This window comes from Canis lupus, chromosome 24, assembly GCF_011100685.1.
Source record: "Canis lupus familiaris isolate Mischka breed German Shepherd chromosome 24, alternate assembly UU_Cfam_GSD_1.0, whole genome shotgun sequence".
Taxonomy (NCBI): domain Eukaryota; kingdom Metazoa; phylum Chordata; class Mammalia; order Carnivora; family Canidae; genus Canis; species Canis lupus.
This window is the reverse complement of record NC_049245.1, coordinates 2,014,942-2,027,801: the sequence shown is the minus strand read 5'-3', so window position 1 is coordinate 2,027,801 and position 12,860 is coordinate 2,014,942. Positions and strand designations below refer to the sequence as shown.

Here is a 12,860-nt window from a genome sequence, read left to right as displayed (position 1 = left end):
CACCAGGAGCCTGATGTGGGATTCGATCCCAGGACTCCAGGATCGCGCCCTGGGCCAAAGGCAGGCGCCAAACCGCTGCGCCACCCAGGGATCCCCCCAGCCCTCTTTCTGTGCTGCCACTGGTGATCTGGCTCCTGGACTTAGATGGTGGCACCCCTACTCCTTTCTCATGTGCCTTTGTTGGCCTCTATAGCCTGGGGGTCCGAGGCTACTCCAGAAATGAGCTCTGCCCTGGGCACCCCTGTGCAAACACTGTGGCCTGCATTGCCGTTGCTTGGTACAGCTAATCTCAGCTGGTAGCAGGGCCTCCTTCTCTACTTCTGTTCCAGGAATCTATCCTTCCATGCTCTTGCCAGAGGAAGCTCTGGAATCAGAGCTCTGATTGCATTATTCCTGCATTCAAAACACTGGCTTTATAAATCCTACCTGGACGGTCTTTGGCCGGGGACCAAAGCTTCACTCTTGACCTGAGCCTCCTTACCGCTGTCCCCAGGACTGCTGGCCACACTCCCTTTACTCCTCTCCAGGGGAGCTCCCAGGACGGGGAATACCCCTCAGGCTCTGCACTTGGGCTGCCTGCTCTTCCACTGCTGTAGTTCAAAGCCATGCTTGCCCTGAAAGAGAGCTGCCCCTCTCTAATGCCAGCCCCTATCTTCCTGGTGAATATGATCTCTTCTCACATGGGATTTACCATTTTACAATGATCAGAGCTATTTTTTGTTGTTATAGAAATAAAGTTTAGAAAAAAATACACATGTGATACTTTTGTATTGCAACAATTCAAATAATACAGAAAAATGAAAGTTTTCTGTGCCCTCTACTCTCTCCTATCTTTAATGCTTGGAGCTACTACCTCTAGAAGTTGAGTGTATGTATTTTCTTTTTTTTTTTTCTGAATAGAAATCCAGATGTAAGCACATAGTGGGGCTTGTTTTAAACAAATTTTGGATCATTCTGTATTATTTTTCTGCCACTTCCTTTTCTCAAATATCAAAAACATTTTTTGTCAGCTTACAAAAATATATTCCATTATTTTTAACGATAACATGATATTCTCTACTATGCTTGTCCCATGATCTCACTGTTCTCTTATTCACAGATACATTAGGTTGTTACTATTGTTTGCCTATTACTGCTAGTTGTTCAAACATCCTTATACATTTATTTTTGTATATTTGAAGAAATATCTCTATAGGATAGATCTAGCAGTGGGATCCCTGGGTCAAGAGTATTTATAGTCATTTGTCTATAAATGTCATCTCACTTAGGAGGCTCTAGGTTGGTAGTGTGAATTCACCCCTCTTTTGCTGCTTTGATAAAGTCTTCAGAGTGCTGTCCGTGGGTGGTTGGGACTTGTGGTTGGAAGGAGAATATTTAACTTAATTTAATTTTTATTTTACGGCTTAAAATTTTATTTATTTATTTGAGAGAGAGCACAAGTGGTGGGGGCATGGGTGGGACAGAGAGAGAGGGGGAAGCAGACTCTCTGCTGAGCAGAGAACCCAGTATGGGGCTCAGTCCCAGGACCCTCGGATTATGACCTGAGCTGAAGGCAGACACTTAACTGACTGAGCCACTGAGGGGCCCCAGAGGGAGAATATTTTAGATAAAAATATCACATTTCACATATTCTTATCAAAATTAGGATAGAAAGAGAGAGAAGCTGAGAAAAATATGTAAATAGGACAGGGCTGTTTCACAGAAAGTAAGCTGAGTTTGAAAGTCAGAATTGCACATTAGAATCACTTGAAGAGGGGATGCCTGGCTTAGTCAGTTAAGCGTCTGCCTTTGGCTCAGGTCATGATCCCAGGGTCCAGGGATGGAGCTCCACATTGGGCTCCCTGCTCAGTGGGGGAGCCCTGCTTCTACTTCTTTCTCTACCTGCAGCTCCTCCTACTTGTGCCCTGTCAAGTGAATAAAGAAAATCTTTTTCTTTTTTAAAAGATTATTTATTTATTTATTCATAGAGCCACACACACACACAGAGAGAGAGAGAGAGAGAGAGAGAGAGAGAGAGGCAGAGACACAGGCAGAGGGAGAAACAGGCGCCACGCAGGGAGCCCGACGCGGGACTCTATCCTGGGTGTCCAGGATCACGCCCCGAGCTGAATGCGGCGCTAAACCGCTGCGCCACGGGGGCTGCCCAGAAAATCTTTTTTTTAAAAAAGAAAAATAACTTGAAGAATGTTAAAATCTCCCAAGGCCCAGGTTTATACTTAAACCAGGATCTCTGGAGGACGATCTCAAGCACCAGCACTTTGAAAACCTCCCCAGGTCCTTCCAGTGTCCCTATGAGGCCAAGAGCCATGCTTCACTTGCCGCTCTGCTCTGGCGAGCCATAGGCATCTTGAATGCTCTGGTTGCATTTCTTTCCCCTCTGTAACATGAGAATGTTCTATCTTACAAGTTTTTGAGATGGCAAAATGAGATAGTAGTTGTGAAAACAATTGTCAAAAGATAAGAGCATTTTCAATAAAAATACAAGCCATCATTATTATTTTTCAGCTCAGCCAGTCACCGACAAAGCCAAATATTTGGAAAATATTTAAGCAGGTCTAAAATTCAGAGTGAGAAAAGAGGATTGATTGCTGAAGGAGAAAGCAATAGTTGGTTGAGCTGTTCCTAGTACTGGTGGCAACCGGAGATCTGATAGTTATGTCCATATGAAGAACAGCACTCTCCTCAATTTGTGAAGGATTGTGAAGGCAAACAAGGCAATGTCACAGAAAAGAGCAACATAAATATTTGCCATCGGCACTGATAAGAACAAATTGCTTCTGTGGACTCAGTCTCGGCCGTACAGCCATTTGAAAATTAGTCCAAATGCCAGAAGGCCCAGCCTGCCCGCCTCCTGCCCACAGCCCCCCCATTCCTTCTCCTGAATTCTTTATTTCAATCCCAAGGCTAAGGAGAGAATGAATAGGGGACAGAGGAGATGGCTGTCCAATTTAAGATCTAAATTTGATGATTACATCTTCCCTGGTGTGCCCTGAAATTAACTAAGAGCGCCATTTCCTGAAATCTGACACCCACATGGGTTTTTAGCCTCTGTCTGCCCTTCCATTTCTAAATGTTCCAATGTGTCAAGCAGATTAAAGACTGAGAAGTCCTACAGTTGGAGAGATTCATTAAACTTGGTTGGATCTGCATTTCCCAAATGTACTTGATCATGGAACTATTAACATCCCTTGAGTCACCATGCAATGCCCTGGAATGAAGGTGCCATAAGAGCTGGTCCTTGTCACTCACCAATCCAGGAGAATTCAAGAATGTTCAACCCATCCTCTTCAATTGTACTACTTTTCAGATGGGTGAACAGAGCCCCAGAGATGTCAAGAGCTGAGAATGGATGCTACCGAGCTCCTATGATACCATGTGGTCGGGGATCCGGGCTTTGGACCTCTCGGTATGCAGGCAGTTGTTGAACAAAAACTCTCATTTTGGCAGTATGGCAAGTGGAATATATTCAACTGTGCAGTTTGACTCTTGAGGACCTCATGTTGCCTATCTTAGAAGCAGTGACTTGAAATATCAATGTAGAATACAAAGAGAATATAGTATATGCTAAATTGAGTGGCATAGACTATAAGTTGTGGTAAGCTAGCTCTCTGGAAAATAAAAACCCTCATTTGTAGTGTTTGCCAATTTCTTTTCTTTTTTTTTTTTTTTTTTTTGTTTGCCAATTTCGATGGTATAAATACTTCTGCCACAGGTGAGGTCAAGCTAGCAACATGATGACGTTGAACATGGAACATGGAAAAGATGTTGGTCACCATCAGAGCAGATTGCAGAGGACAGGGAGAGGTTGGTGATGATTGGAATTGTCCAAAAGGGTTCCTGAAGGGGACTGAACTCAAGCTGGAAAATACTGAGTAAAAGGATAAATAGCAGGAAAATTGAAGCTGGCAGAAACCAGAGTCTTGTTTCCTTTGTTTTTTCTTCTAGTTTTATTGAGATATAATTGACATATGACATTGTGTAAGTTCATGTGAGTGTATGTATTTGATTTGATAGATGTGTAAGAGCAAATGATTATAATACATTGTGTTAATCTCTCTCCCCTCACATAGTTATAATTATTTTTCTCTTATGATGAGAACTTTGAAGATGTACTCTCTTACCAACTTTCAAATATATGATGCAGTATTGTTAACTAGAGTCATCATGTTGTATATTATATCTTCAGAGCTCACTTACCTTACAACTAAAAGTTTATGTGATTTGACCATCTTCACCCAATTCCATCCCCACCCCTGCTTCTTGTAAACATAAATCTGACTTCTATTTCTAGTTCAGCTTTTAATTATTTATTTTATCTTTAAAAATTTATTTATTTGAGACTAAAAGGTTGAGAGAGAGAGAGAGAGAGAGAGAGAGAGAGAACAGAAGACAGAGGGTGGGGAGGATCAGAGAGAGAGGGAAAGAGAATTTCCAGCAGAATCCCCACTGAGCGAGAAGCCTGCTGCAGGAATTTATCCCATGACACTGAGATAATGACCTGAGCTAAAATAAAATGTCAGATGCTTATATGACTGAGCTTCTCAGGAGCCCAGAGTTCAGGTTTTTTAGATTCCACATACAAGAAAGATCATACAGTAGTTGTCTTTCTGTGTCTGACTTATTTCACTTAATATAAAACTCTCAAGGATTGATCCATGTTGTCACAAATGGCAAGACTTCCTTCTTTTTTCATGGCTAAAACAATCTTCCACTGTGTATGTGTGTGTATATCTATAACTGTATTTTACATTTACATATTTATAGTACATATACATTTTCTTTATCTGTTTATCCGTCAATGGACACCAGTTGTTTCCATGTCTTGGCTGTTATAAACAATGCTACAAAGAACATGGGAGTGCACATGTCTCCTCGGGATAATGATTTTGTTTTCTTTGGTCATACATCCAGAAGTAGGATTGCTTGATCATATGGTAATTCTATTTGCAGTTTTTTAGGAACTTCCAGAAAACAGAATCTTTGATGAAAAACTTTATACCTTTTTCAGATTTGGAAAGAAAGGATAAACTTAACTCATCTGAGATAAAATTTACTGAATCCTAAGACTTTTTAAAAATTTAGATTTGTGTGATTTTATGTCTCATATAGAGTGTAGAGCCTACTTAAAAAAAAGGGCTATCATTTAGGGGTGCCTATCTGGCTCAGTCTGTGGAGCATGCAACTCTTGATCTCTGGGGTGTGAGTTTGAGTCCCATGTTGGATGTAGAGATTGCTCAAAGTAAAATCTTAAAAAAATAAAACTTTAGATTTGGACTCATTTTTTTTCTAATTTTTCTTCTAAACTTTTCATTTCAGAATAGTTTTAAATTTTAGAGAAGTTGTAAATACACTACAGAGAGTGCCTGCATATCCTGCACCCGGCTTCCATTGTGGCTAGCATTTTACACAACTATGGTACATTTATCAGAACTAATGAATCAATATTAATACATTATTAATTTTAAGATTTAATTAATTTATTTGAGGAGAGAGAGCAAGTTGTGGGGGAGGGAGAGAGACAAATTCTGTGCTGAGTGTGAAGCCCAAGGTGGGGCTTGATCTCACAACCCTGAGATCATGACCTCAGGCGATATCAAGAGCCAGATACCCAACCAACTGAGCCACCGAGGTGCCCCTCAGTACATTATTTTTTTTTAAACTAAACTGTATACTTTATTTATAGTGTATTCATTTTTTTCCCTATTGTCCTTTTTCTGTTCCAGGATTCCATCCAGGATGTCACATTACCTTTGGTTGCCTTGTCTCCTCAGACTTTTCTGGTCTGTGATAGTTCTCAGACTTTCTTTGTCTTTTAATATGCTGACAATTTTGAGGAGCACTGGACAGATATTTTGTAGAATGCCCTTCAATTTCTGTTTGTTTCATTGTTAGGATGGGACTGTGGGTTTTAGGGAGGAAGAATGTGGAGATAAAAAGTACTATTTTCATCAAATGTATCAAGGCTTCAAGTCATCAACATGGCTTCCTGCTGAGGAAGCTGACCTTGAGTCCTTGGTCCTTGTGGTGTTTGCTAGCTCCCTCCACTGTGAGTTACTTTCCATCCTTTCCACATGACACTCTTTAGAAGAGTTCCTTCATCTGAGCCTCATTTTCTTATTCTAAATTTCCACTGTGCCTCCCTTTAAAAGGTTTTTCTAGATTTTCCTCATTTCACTCATCCTAGATGCATGATAAGTGATCTTAAGACCTCTTATTAATTAATTAATTAATTAATTTTATTTTTCTATTTTTTTTTCTTGGACTTCAATTTGCCAACATACAACATAACACCCAGTGCTCACCCCGTCAAGTGCCCCCTTCACTGACCGTCACCCAGTTACCCCAACCCCCTCCCCCACCTCCCTTTCCACCACCCCTTGTTTGTTTCCCAGAGTTAGGAGTCTCTCCTGTTCTGTCTCCCTCACTGATCTTCCCCAGTCGTTTTCTCTCCTTTCCCCTTTATTCCCTTTCCCTACTTTTTATATTCCCCAAATGAATGAGACCATATAATGTTTGTCCTTCTCTGATTGACTTGCTTCACTCAGCATAATACCCTCCAGGTCCATCCACGTTGAGTCAAATGGTGGGTATTTGTCGTTTCTAATGGCTGAGGAATATTCCATTGTATACATAAACCACATCTTCTTTATCCATTCATCTTTCTTTTTTTTTTTTAATTTTTATTTATTTATGATAGTTACACACAGAGAGAGAGAGAGAGAGGCGCAGAGACATAGGCAGAGGGAGAAGCAGGCTCCATGCACCGGGAGCCCGACGTGGGATTCGATCCTGGGTCTCCAGGATCGCGCCCTGAGCCAAAGGCAGGCGCTAAACCACTGCACCACCCAGGGATCCCTCCATTCATCTTTCAATGGACACCGAGGCTCCTTCCACAGTTTGGCTAAGGTGGACATTGCTGCTAGAAACATCAGGGTGCAGGTGTCCCGGCGCTTCACTGCATCTGTATCTTTGGGGTAAATCCCCAGCAGGGCAATTGCTGGGTCATAGGGCAGGTCTATTTGTCACTCCTTGAGGAACCTCCACACAGGTTTCCAGAGTGGCTGCACCAGTTCACATTCCCACCAACAGTGCAAGAGGGTTCCCCTTTCTCCACATCCTCTCCAACATTTGTTGTTTCCTGTCTTGTTAATTTTCCCCATTCTCACTGGTGTGAGGTGGTATCTCATTGTGGTTTTGATTTGTATTTCCCTGATGGCCAGTGATGCAGAGCATTTTCTCATGTGCTTGTTGGCCATGTCTATGTCTTCCTCTGTGAGATTTATCTTCATGTCTTTTGCCCATTTCATGATTAGATTGTTTCTTTGCTGTTGAGTTTAATAAGTTCTTTATAGATCTTGGATACTAGCCCTTTATCTGATAGGTCATTTGCAAGTATCTTCTCCCATTCTGTAGGTTGTCTTTTAGTTTTGTTAACTGTATCCTTTGCTGTGCAAAAGCTTCTTATCTTGATGAAGTCCCAATAGTTCATTTTTGCTTTTGTTTCTCTTGCCTTCATGGATGTATCTTGCAAGAAGTTGCTGTGGCCGAGTTCAAAAACAGTCTTGCCTGTGTTCTCCTCTAGGATTTTGATGGAATCTTGTCTCACATTTAGATCTTTCATCCATTTTGAGTTTATCTTTGTGTATGGTGCAAGAGAGTGGTCTAGTTTCATTCTTCTGCATGTGGATGTCCAATTTTCCCAGCACCTTTTATTGAAGCAACTGTCTTTCTTCCAGTGGATAGTCTTTCCTCCTTTATCGAATATTAGTTGACCATAAAGTTCAGGGTCCACTTCTGGGTTCTCTATTCTGTTCCATTGATCTATGTGTCTGTTTTTGTGCCAGTACCACATTGTCTTGATGATCACAGTTTTGTAGTACAACCTGAAACCTGATATTGTGATGCCCCCGGCTCTGGTTTTCTTTTTCAATATTCCTCTGGCTATTCGGGGTCTTTTCTGGTTCCATACAAATCTTAAGATGATTTGTTCTAACTCTCTGAAGAAAGTCCATGGTATTTTGATAGGGATTGCATTAAATGTGTAAATTGCCCTGGGTAACATTGACATTTTCACAATATTAATTCTTCCAAACCATGAGCATGGAATATTTTTCCATGTGTCTTCCTCAATTTCTTTCAGAAGTGTTCTGTAGTTTTTAGGGTATAGATCCTTTACCTCTTTGGTTAGGTTTATTCCTAGGTATGCTTTTGGTAGCAATTGTAAATGAGATCGACTCCCCAATTTCTCTTTCTTCAGTCTCATTGTTAGTGTAGAGAAATGCCACTGATTTCTGGGCATTGATTTTGTATCCTGCCACACTGCCAAATTGTTGTATGAGTTCTAGCAATCTTGGTGAGGAGTCTTTTGGGTTTTCTATGTACAGTATCATATCATCTGCGAAGAGGGAGAGTTTGTCTTCTTCTTTGCCAATTTGAATGCCTTTTATTCCTTTTTGTTGTCTGATTGCTGAGGCTAGGACTTCCAGTACTATGTTGAATAGCAGTGGTGAGAGTGGACATCCCTGTCTTGTTCCTGATCTTAGGGGAAAGGCTCCCAGTGCTTCCCCATTGAGAATGATATTTGCTGTGGGCTTTTCGTAGATGGCTTTTAAGATGCTGAGGAATGTTCCCTCTATCCCTACACTCTGAAGAGTTTTTTTTATCAGGAATGCATGCTGTATTTTGTCAAGTGCTTTCTCTGCATCTATTGAGAGGATCATATGGTTCTTGTTTTTTCTCTTGTTGATATGATCTATCACATTGATTGCTTTACAAGCATTGAACCAGCCTTGCATCCCGGGGATAAATCCCACTTGGTCATGGCGAATAATCTTCTTAATGTATTGTTGGATCCTGTTGGCTAGTATCTTGTTGAGAATTTTTGCATCTGTGTTCATCAGGGATATTGGTTTATAATTTTCCTTTTTGGTGGGGTCTTTGATTTAGGAATTAAGGTGATGCTGGCCTCATAGAACGAGTTTGGAAGTATTCTACCTCTTTCTATCTTCCCGAACAGCTTTAGTAGAATAGGTATGGTTTCTTCTTTAAACATTTGATAGAATTCCCCTGGGAAGCCATCTGGCCCTGGACTTTTGTGTCTTGGTAATATTTTGATGACTGCTTCAATTTCCTCCCTGGTTGTCACTCTGTTCAGGTTTTCTATTTCTTCCTGTTCCAGTTTTGGTAGTTTGTGGTCTTCCAGAAATGCGTCCATTTCTTCTAGGTTGCCTAATTTATTGGCATATAGCTGCTCATAATAAGTTTTTAAAATCGTTTGTATTTCCTTGGTATTGTTGGTGAGCTCTCCTTTCTCAATCATGATTTTATTAATTTGAGTCTTTTCTCTCTTCTTTTTAATAAGATTTTATTAATTTGAGTCTTTTCTCTCTTCTTTTTAATAAATCTTTTCTCTCTATTGTTGGTGAGCCCTCCTTTCTCATTCATGATTTTATTAATTTGAGTCTTTTCTCTCTTCTTTTTAACCACGGTTCCATGGTTTCTAATGGTTTATCTATCTTTTTAATTCTTTCAAAGAATGAACTCCTGGTTTTGTTGATCTGTTCTACAGTTCTTCTGGTATCTAATTGAGTTCTGCTTGAATCTTTATTAACTCTCTTCTTCTGCTGGGTGAAGGTTTTATTTGCTGTTCCTTCTCCAGCTCCTTTAAGGTTAGCTTTTATATTTGAGTTCTTTCCAGTTTTTGGAAGTATGTTTGTATTCATGCTTCTATTCTTGCTAGGACTTGCACCACTGCCTTATACATGCTATAAGAACAAATAAAACGTGTCCTCCTTAAAAAGGTTAAGGATTTAATGATTTCTTTGGAGTCTTCCAGCACAGCACATAACATCTCAGGAGTGACTAGGCTGGGTCTTCAGGAACATTTTGCACTACTGCTGACTATTCAAGACCCCTGACTTCAGGGCATAAGTGACTTATGGAGAACACCTACACACTCATCTTTGTTCCCAGATTACTGAGAAGATATTGCATGAGACCGCCATCCTCAGGCCCCAAGCAAAGATGAGACTCATTTTTCTTACCTTTCTCAGTCTCCTGTATGCTCTGTCCATACTTATACTCTCTGTAGATCTTTAATAAACTCTTTTACTTCCTCTAAGCTCATGTTTGATTTCCATCCTGCAGGAAGCCAAGACCCCTCCTGGCTGGTCCTGTGGGAGCCCCCTCTGGGTTCACAGACCCAGCCAGCCTGTATCAATGCCAAGGATCTACTGCATACAAGTCATGGCTCTGTATATAGATATCTCTGAGAGATAGTTACAAGAAGCTGGACTCTGTTCTATCAACATGTGCTTCCAAGGTCCTCTTATTTGAGCAGAACTTTTCATGGAGCCTGAAATGGAACCTTCTGGAAAGGGAGCTGTCTCTTTTGGGGGAGTTCGGGTCAGCCTTGGTTGAATAGCTCCAAGAGCCATGGTGGCCTGTTGTAAGAGGACTCCTTAAACAAAGAGTCCTAGTGCTAGGTGGAAATAAACTGTAGCTTGATCTGGAACCACCTGGAAGACACGCAGGCTGAGCAACTGGGCATCAAGCTTGTCAAAAGAACAAAATCCAAACAAGTAAATGTGAAGATCTAATTGGCTTTATTAAGTGATTCATGAATAGGGCAGCACCCCATCTATCAAATAGAGAGATGCTCTATTTGTACAAAATGAGAGACTTTTATAAAAATGAGGGTGGGGCAAGGAAATTATTAGCAAAAGAAAAGAATGTTTTATGCAAAATTTTCTTCCCTCAGGGGTATGTAGTGGTCTTACCATGCAAATTACCTCATCTTCTGGGGGGGCGGGGAGGGAGGGAGGAAGAGGACCCATGTGACAGATGACATCATTGGTGCTGATTGGAAAACTCCTGCTGACCAGTTAGGATTACACTTTGGGAGGAGGTTGAAACTGCAATTAGATTAGGCAGTAAAACCTGGTTTTGCAAGTTTATGTGACTCCATTTTGACTTTTGTTGTTTTCTTTTAATAGGCTCCATTTGGAGAGTGCAACCACCTTATTATCCTAGAGGCAATTTAACATCTGGAGACCCAAACGAAATTGGGGGAAGGAGAAACTGTCAATTGCATAAAAAAAGAAGCAGCATAAAGGGGTCTGCCTTTACTTTCTTGTCTGGGCTGTTTATATCATCCATCTTGACTTTAACCTTGTCTTTGAGCCCCACTCACATCAGGCCTTGGACAAACCTATAAACTTAATGAGAAAAATTCTGAGAGTTGGTGAAAGCAACATACATAGAAGTAGGGGCAAATGGCTATGACACAAAACCTCATATTTGGCAAAAGCTCAGATGACAAGCGCTGGCATGTGTAACTTCCTGGCCTCAAACTGAGATGGGGAAATGAAAGGAACCCCATTAAAAAAAAAAAAAAAAAAAGCTGTTTTTTTTTTCCTTTTTTTCTTTTTTTTTCCTGCTTCTCTTCTTGCTAGACCGTGTATCCCTGCCTTACACACAGCTTAATGTCCTCCTTATAAGGGACAAAGAGTTATTGGTATCTTTGGAGTTTCCCAGCACAATAGGTAATATCTCAACCATTGGTGCTAGACATCATGATGCCAAAAGACCCCAGCTTCAAGGAATAAACGACTTGTGATGGATACCTGGACCTTGTCCTTGTTCTAATCAGTTCTTGGATATATGAGAGGACAATAAAAACCTTTAATAAAAACCTGCAGATCCCGGGATCCCTGGGTGGCGCAGCGATTTGGCGCCTGCCTTTGGCCCAGGGCGCAATCCTGGAGGCCTGGGATCGAGTCCCACGTCAGGCTCCTGGTGCATGGAGCCTGCTTCTCCCTCTGCCTGTGTCTCTGCCTCTCTCTCTCTCTGTGTGTGTGACTATCATAAATAAATTTTTAAAAAATAAAAAAAAAACCCCTGCAGATCCCAAAGAAAGATGAGACTCATGTTCCTTTCCTTTCCAAGTGTCCTGAACAGTCTTGTCTGTACATGCTCTATCTCTTCAGTAAATTTTTCTTTCTCCTTCTACTGGTTCACATTTGATTTCATTCTGTATGAAGCCAGAGACCCTCTCACCTCGGTCAAAACCAGCCACTAAGCTGAGTGCTGCACTAAACCCCCACGCATTTAAAGCTTAAAAGAGCCTCATGTCTGGAGCTGCTTTCTAGACTAGTAAATTCTGTCCTGGAGAATTAACCAACAGTGCTCTTTTCCTTATTCCCTGATATGGCATCCACCACCACAACCTCCCACATGCATTGCTTCTACATATCTACATTTCTGACTTAGAACTGTTAGTTTTAAAAATCCCAGCCAAGGCAGTTTTTTTCACTAATTAATGTCTCCCCCTTCCTTCTCCCCTCTTCCTTCTCCCATGCTGTCTGTAAAGCATCAAAGAGGGTCATGGGTAGGCCTGCATACAGGACAGGGGATCTCATCTTCCTGAAACCTGTGACCTCAGGGTTTAATAGGGTTATTTGCTGGGAGATCTCAGCACCCAGTGTTGCCTTATAGCCCTTTTGTCAGCCCTTTTAAAACTCTTACCCAAGTGGAGTGGAAGAGAAGGGAAAGGAGATGGGACAGGCTTCTCTCCCTGTAGAAAACCCTCAGGTCACCACAGAGGCCCCCTGCCAACTTTGTGTCACAGCAGTCTTCTTCCAGTCTTCTGGTTTCTTCCTTGAGGAAGAAAATTGTTCATTGTTGTGGTCTGAAGTGTGTGCTCTCCAAATTCATTCTAACTCACAGTACCTCAGAATGTGACCTTGATTAAGGGTAGGACCTTTAAAGAGGCAGCTAAGGTAGAATGAGGTCACTAGGGTAGGCCCTAATGCAGTATGACTGGTGTTCAAACAAGAATGGAGATCAGGACACAGACACAC

General features: G+C 41.3%; 1 long non-coding RNA gene across 10 annotated transcripts in view; it reads left to right on the top strand.

Annotated features, from left to right (window-relative positions):
• Positions 1-11,713, top strand: part of LOC102151318 — an 82,019-nt gene extending 70,306 nt beyond the window's left edge. For 4 of the 10 annotated variants that reach the window (XR_005377462.1, XR_005377464.1, XR_005377461.1 and 1 more), the window contains one exon: positions 10,995-11,704. This is a non-coding gene — a long non-coding RNA (uncharacterized LOC102151318). Of the gene's footprint in view, positions 1-3,307; positions 3,407-3,712; positions 3,797-5,723; positions 5,741-10,146; positions 10,581-10,994 lie in introns of those variants that run through there. The other 6 variants (XR_005377465.1, XR_005377466.1, XR_005377460.1 and 3 more) reach the window with 6 other exon arrangements.
• The last annotated feature ends 1,147 nt before the right edge of the window (positions 11,714-12,860 follow it).